Below are 7,257 nucleotides of genomic sequence, written 5' to 3'. Positions count from 1 at the left end.
TTTATTACTTCCTATTTCCTTTACATTCCCCACCTCCCTCCCCACCTCCTGCTCCAATAATGACACATAACGTTAATGAGCACTAGTAATTAAGAGGGCCACTTTAAAGCAAGTGAGTTGGATATTGAGTGCCCTTAACCTAAACTTTACTTGGAGAAAGGATTGCTGAATAATTAGGAAACGGGGTTCTAAATAAGAAGCTGAGGGTCTTTTCTGCCAGTAATCTGTGCAGCTTTGGCTGGATATCTTTACTTCTCTATTTTTCATTTTGTCCATCAGCTAAATAGGACTTAGAATAATTTCTCATTAAGAGTTTTTGAGTGTCCAGATGAAAGCCACAATATGGCAGCAATATAACTTCCAGTTTAGCAATGACTGGACAGTGTGACTATTTTTACTAATTGTAAAAGACAACATGTGTTCCTCAGCTCACTTTTATGCATTTACTTACTTAAATTTAAAAGTCACAACCTAAATCTTTTTGATGAAATAGCTTAAAATAACAAGAAGGATTTCAAATAGTTTATTTCTAATTTCTTATATCATGTTTGACTTTATCTCCAGAAAGTTTTAAAGTTAAAAGTAACACCCCATTTTACAAGTAGTCAATTAAAGGAATGTTAGAAAATATAGATAATCAAGAGGAAAAACAAATCAGAATCCATCACCACCAAGACATAACCATCATTAATACCTCATGTATTAATGATCACGTAGACAATATTCTTTTATAACCCCCCCTTTTTTTTCATTTTTAAATCTATTTTGAACATCTTTCTGGTGCATCCCAAGTAATTGGCACCAATGCTGTGATGTACCACCCAGATCCCCTTCAGGACTAAAGACTTATTTACCCAGCTGTTGGCTGCTGGCAGACAGCCCTGAGCCCTCAGTTCTCTTTAGAAGTCTTGGATGAAGGGATTCCCCTTGCCCAAGGGCATGCCCCTTGCCCAAGGCCACGCCCCGTCAGCCACTGGCTTTCAGAGACTGCAAGAGGCAAGGGTGTAAAGGCCAGGCTCCCATGCCCTGACTCTGATCACTTTTGAATAGCTATTTCAGCATCAGATCTCCCTGTGGGGTGGGTCAAGGCCTTCAGCTGGGACTGCATCACAGCCCCACTTCTCTCTTCAGCCCTGCTCAACCCATCCCTTCCTTTCCAGAGACCCAATCCCAAGAGTACTCCCTCATCAACCTCACATGCTAACTTTTGTCCCAGGGTTTTCTTTCTGAGGAACCTGGTCTATAACTGTTGGTATTGGAAGTGGTCTGAGGAAGCAGACACTAAGGCAGAAGTTTGGAGCTGGATCACTTGCCCCCTAGCTGGCAGTGAAGACCCTGTGAGAAGTGGTGGATGAAGCGTGGACAAGCCCTGGTCCAAGGAAGCAGAGCATTGTTGAGGCTTTCCCTGCTGGGACTCTGGGTTGGGAAACTGGTGGGAGAAAATGCAGCAGCTAGTGAGAGGTATCAGACGTTAATAAATATGAAAGAAATAGCACAAGGCCGGTGGAATTGGGTAGCTCTTGTCAAGCTCAACTGACGCTTTGGAAAAAGACAGTAAAAGGCTGAGAATGATTATTTGACAGTTAAATTGGTAAGAGTGAAAGTCAGAGGGCTTCCTTGGTTGCTGCTGATAAAGTACTCTAGTCTTCTAAAGCCAAAGGCTACAGAAAGCTAAGGACCAAAACCAGGAGTTAATCATAAAATTCACAGAGCTCTAAAGAAAGTTTAATTCTCAACTGAGGCAGATAGGCCAGGAAAGGATGGGTCCTTGGCAGGAATGGAGACCTCTGGGTTGTCAAACCAAAAATCTTGGGTCACAGGTTTCTCTGAACTCTTCAAACTAGCAGAAATAGTGTCCCCTTCACTCTTATTGTTTTAAAAAACATAGTTATTTATTTGGTTGCATCAGGTCTTTGTTGTATCACGTGGAATCTTTTATTGTGGTGCATGGACTCTCGAGTTGTGGCACATGGGCTTAGGAGTTGAGGCATATGGACTTAGTAGCTCCAAGGCATGTGGGATCTTTGTTCCCTGAACAGGGATTGAACTTGGGTCCCGTGCATTGCAAAGCAGGTTCTTAACCACTAGACCACCAGGGAAGTCCCATCCCCTTTGCTCTTGAAGAAGAGCACTGACTCCTTGACTAATGATACTTCAGAGGCCTTTCTCCTGCAGAATTGAAGTTAACAACACCCAGAGACCTGAAGCATCATCATCATGTAATTAACAGAATCCTGGCCTAGCTTTGACTCATCATGGGTCCACTGGGCCCATGGACCCACCCAGTTGGTCATCTCCTGCCCCAAATGTCTATCAGGAGAAGATATACTTTGTATTTGGCACGATCACTGTATTGGTTTCTTTGCCTTTGGAATAAGACTTCTCATGGTGGGAAGGCCAAGAGGAAGCTCGGAATCATGCAGCCCACCCCCCTTACTCCCAGCCAACATAATATATGAAAACCAAAATCCCATCCCAGCTGGTCTTTAGTAATTTAAGACCAAAGGATGCAGAGTTGGTGGGCCCCATCATCTCTTTTCAGTTCATCAGTCCGGCCCCTGAGAAAACCAGGCGGGTGTTGGAGGATGGCTGGGGCCTGTTGCAGATGTTAACTGTGCAGGGGCTACAGCTGCAGTTGCCGTGCCAGCTGTGCTGTCTTTGCCACAGCAAGTTAACAAGGCCGCGACTCCACGGTACGTGGCCTTTGATCTGGCACACATTCTTTTCCCATTTCTATAAGGAAAGATGATCAAAACCAGTTCAAATCCATGTGGAACGGATAACAGTTTACAGTCTTGACCTAGGGCTCTATTAACTCTCCTCTTCTCTACCTTGTGAGCATGCTTAGTCGCTCAGTCGTGTCCGACTCTTATGCATCCCTGAGGTCTGTAGCCTGCCAGGCTCCTCTGTCCATGGGGATTCTCCAAGCAGGAATACTGGAGTAGGTAGCCATTCCCTCCTGGGAACCGTCCCAACCCAGGGATCCAACCCAGGTCTTCCGCATTGCAGGTGGATTCTTCACCATCTGAGCCACCTGGGAAGCCCAAGAATACTGGAGTGGGTAGTCTATTCCTTCACCAGAGGATCTTTCCAACCCAGGAATCAAACCGGGGTCTCCTACATCACTGCGATATGTGATCACCCAGGATACTGAGGACATATGACCAGAGGTACAATATTCGGAGACGTGAGGTCACCCTGGAGACTTCGGACGTGTAACCTCAGCTGCAGCGTGTGCGAGGGATGTCACCGTGGAGACGGACATGTGACCTCAGGTGCAGGTGTGGGTGTGGTCACCCGAGAGACTGTGGTAGTGTGCCCCAAGGTTCAGGGTATGCAACAGGTCTGGTAAAACGGAATCCGCTGGTAAAGGCGGATTCTTTACCAGCTGAGCTACCTCAGTCCCCTCCAAAATAAAGGAAAAATTATTGTATCTTATGTCTCCCACCACAAAGAAGAAAGCATAACACCCCAGAAGCCTCTTTGGATTCTGGAGAGAGCATATTCCATACCTCTGAACACTGGTCTGATTAGATGACACAAAAAGCTACATTCTCTGAGTGGAAATTTAGAAAGAGTTCTGTAGTGGGTGCAGGCTGAGGTGTGAGCGGCGCTGCCACTCAGGCCCTACCCTCCAGCAGCTCCAGTGGTTGCAGAGAAGTCACGGTGGATAGGGCATCCTGGGGAGTTAACAGCTGGCCCCGGTGGAAGAGTCATGACCCCGGGGCCCCTGGGTTGCTGGATCAGGAGCGGAGAATGTCTTGCAGGGGAGAACTGTGTATCTTCTGAAAATGGTTCCTGGCCTCGTGTCCTGGTAGAGATGGACTGCTTGACTATAGGATGCCAACTGACCAGGCCACCAGAACAGCTCCTCTAGTGCTGGTCCAGTCAGACACCCAGTCACATGGTCCAACGGGCCCAGCAGGCATCGGCTCATGGTGCCCACGGCACATCCAGGATCAGGCCTGAGTGAGGCTGGGAGCAGGAGTGCACTGCACACGTGGGCTGGGTTCAGGCCACCCCACCGCTGTGCTGCGCCCTCAGCTTGCATGTGTGGCCCTCTGGGAACCCTGTATGACCCCTGACCAACGAGGGAAAAGCCCTCTTTGGTGGGGATAGTTGCTGTACTCCCACCCTCTCCAGGGATGGCAGAAAATCATCCCCAAAGCACCCACTTTGTGTGGAAACAGAGTGGCCCTAGGTTAGAATATATAGACTCAGTGCTGTGTGGTCAGTCATGTCTGCCTCTTTGCAATCCCATGGGATTTTGAAAAGTGGAATAGGTTGCCATTTCCTCTTCCAGGGGGATTGTCCCAACCTAGAGATGGAACCCGTGTCTCCTGCATCTCGTGCCTTGATAGGCGAGGTCTATCACTGCACCACCTGGGAAGCCCAATACAGACTCAGAGACAGTGGCAAATAACTTAACCAGCCAGTTAAGAACCTAGCAGGAAAAAAGATTAGAAGATAGGAGACGAGGCGTAAAGGCAGGTAGGTGGACATGGGAATGAGCTGCTACCCAATAAGATGACCTTCATACTGCATGTTAATGAATGCCCACCAGAAACACCAACCATGGAAGAGGAACCCAGCAACCAAGCAGGCAGAACTGGAGCAGTTAACACCAGCCTCCATCTGTCATCTGGTACAATGACATCTGGTGCATCTGGTACAGTCTGCAGCGCTGGTACAATGCATGCATGAACACGGTAGACATATAGGCAAGGGCAGAGGATGAGAGCAGAAGGGGAGTAAGCAAGCAAGAATAAGGCTCTGTGAAGAAAGGGCTGGGAGAGAAAAAGTTCCCTCGTCAACCTTTGGAGAAGGAAATGGCAACCCACTCCAGTGTTCTTGCCTGGAGAATCCCAGGGACGGGGGGGCCTGGTAGGCTGCTGTCTATGGGGTCACACAGAGTTGGATACGACTGAAGTGACTTAGCAGTCAACCTTTAGAGAGACCTTTAGAGAGAACAGCAATGTCTATTGAACTGAACTGAAGCTTATGAAGTGTTCCGCTGTGGCCCTGGGTTAGGGATCCCTATACAATCTCACCAACCAATGAGCATAGAGCCAAGCTGTCTGTAGCACAGACAAGTTCTGAATCCCAGAGACAGCGCAGTCTACCTCAGGCAAGTTAAACCCTTCTGCCTTGGAAAGGGCAGCGTTGTCTTGATGGGAAAAGACATGTTTTTGGAATATGGATTTGCCCTCCGGACCTCAGCCACGAGCGCATCCTGAAAGCTTATAATGTGTTTGATCTGCTGCCACGGGATCTCAGATATCATCACATTAGACCCAGCAACCCACTTTCCAGGTCCATGGGATCCACAGTCCTAGTACCTATTGCACCAATCAGAAGTTGCCAGCCTGGCAGAATGATGGGACGAGTTGAACTCATAGCTAAAGCGTCAGTTTGGAGGTGCTTGCAAGGATGGGGGCCATCCTTGAGAATGCAGTGCTCGACTTTAAATCAACAGCCTTAGATGATGACTGTCTCCCCTGGCAGAATAAATGAACCTAGGAACCAAGGGCTGGGGGTAGGGGTGGTCCTGCTACCATCACTTCTGGTTACATCCTGGGGACTTTGTGTTTTTTGTCCTCTCAGCTCTGAGCTCTTCAGGTATAGAGATCCTGGTTCCCCAAAGAGGAAGCCTTCTGGCCAGAGGACACATTGTCCTGTAGGGTAGCCAATTCTGTGCGCAATGAGACCCTCCCAGACACGCTCACAAAACAGCCATAACTTCTACCCTTGAGTCAATCTCTTCCTTCTGTACTCTGCCTGGCACTTATCACCATCTGAATTATATTGCTTATTTGTTTACTTGGATATTGGCTTTCTCTCTCCACCATAACGTAAATTCCAGGAAGGCAGAGATATTTATTTGTTCTCAGTTGAGTCATCAGTGTCTAGAACAGTGCTGACCACACTGAAGGCATTCAATAAATATTTGCCAAATGAATGAATGACTGCAATGTAATTTTTTGGTGAGTGGGTAGTACTCAACTCTAAGTATTCATCATCATTTATTTCAGTTCAGTTCAGTCGCTCAGTTGTGTCTGACTCTTTTCGACCCCATGAACTGCAGCACGCCAGGCCTCCCTGTCCATCACCAACTCCCAGAGTCCCCCCAAACCCATGTCCATTGAATCAGTGATGCCATCCAATCATCTCATCCTCTGTCGTCCCCTTCTCCTCCTGCCCTCAATCTTTCCCAGCATCAGGGTCTTTTCAAATGAGTCAGCTCTTTGCATCAGGTAGCCAATCATTTATTTAACCAATCACTTATTGCTGGGCCATTCATTTTCCTCATATTCTTTCTCTAATGAAATAATGGCAGGCAAAATCGTTATGCACATCATCTATTATTTCCATATGATGAAGTCCAAACAGTACAGTTTGCTGGCATGTAGGTATGACTTTTAGTTTTCCAGGCTTTTGATATGTGATACCTCATGGATTTGTTTGAAAAGTATTACTTATGCATGCAATTCAGATTTAGCACTCTTGTCCAACAGGCTGTCTTGATTTCACATAAAACCATATTCTGACCTGGCTCCCTTCAACATTTTATAGAAGAAATCCAACCATATTCAGAATGCTAAAATTTCTTTTTCATTGCCTTGGCTGAAAACTGCATAGGGGTCTCTAACCCTAATTCTAACTCAGCCCTACAGCTACACTTCATAAATCCCAAGTAGACGTTTCAGCTCTCCATTTCATCTCAGGCTGCTCTCTTGGCTGGGGGACCTTTTTTGCCCCAGCCTTCTTCTCCTAAAGCCACCTCCTTGCCTACTCATTTCCCTCCGTCCTTCATGCATTTTCTCCCTCCACCTCCCAGAGTTAAATTCCTCCCTCACTTTACAAGCAGAGAACTGTCTACTGGGGCCTCCTGTAGAGATGCAGGAGTCTATTTTTAGGTATACTGCCTTCTCTAAGTTGCAAGTTTGTGTCTTCCTAGAGAGAAATTCTCAGACTCTAATGCATAAAAGAAAACACTCCTTGTTTTTTTATCCTTAGGTTACTCAGAACATGGATGGCCAAATCCTAACATTCTATTTGTATTGTGCAATTGCCCTTGGAGTCAGCTGTGCGTTACCTATTTGATGAATGTGTTGGTCCCCTGAGCTTCCTCCAGAAGTCTTCTGTTCCTCCCCTCCTCCCACGGTTTCTTTGTCTTCCTCCTTTTTGTCTCAGGTTCTAAGCTTCAGAGGCCAAAAGAGTTGGCTCAGTGTCCCATTTCCATTGCTTATTGTGTGA

Source organism: Ovis aries, chromosome 6 (genome assembly GCF_016772045.2).
Source record: "Ovis aries strain OAR_USU_Benz2616 breed Rambouillet chromosome 6, ARS-UI_Ramb_v3.0, whole genome shotgun sequence".
In the NCBI taxonomy this organism is placed as follows: domain Eukaryota; kingdom Metazoa; phylum Chordata; class Mammalia; order Artiodactyla; family Bovidae; genus Ovis; species Ovis aries.
This window is presented reverse-complemented; position numbering follows the sequence as displayed.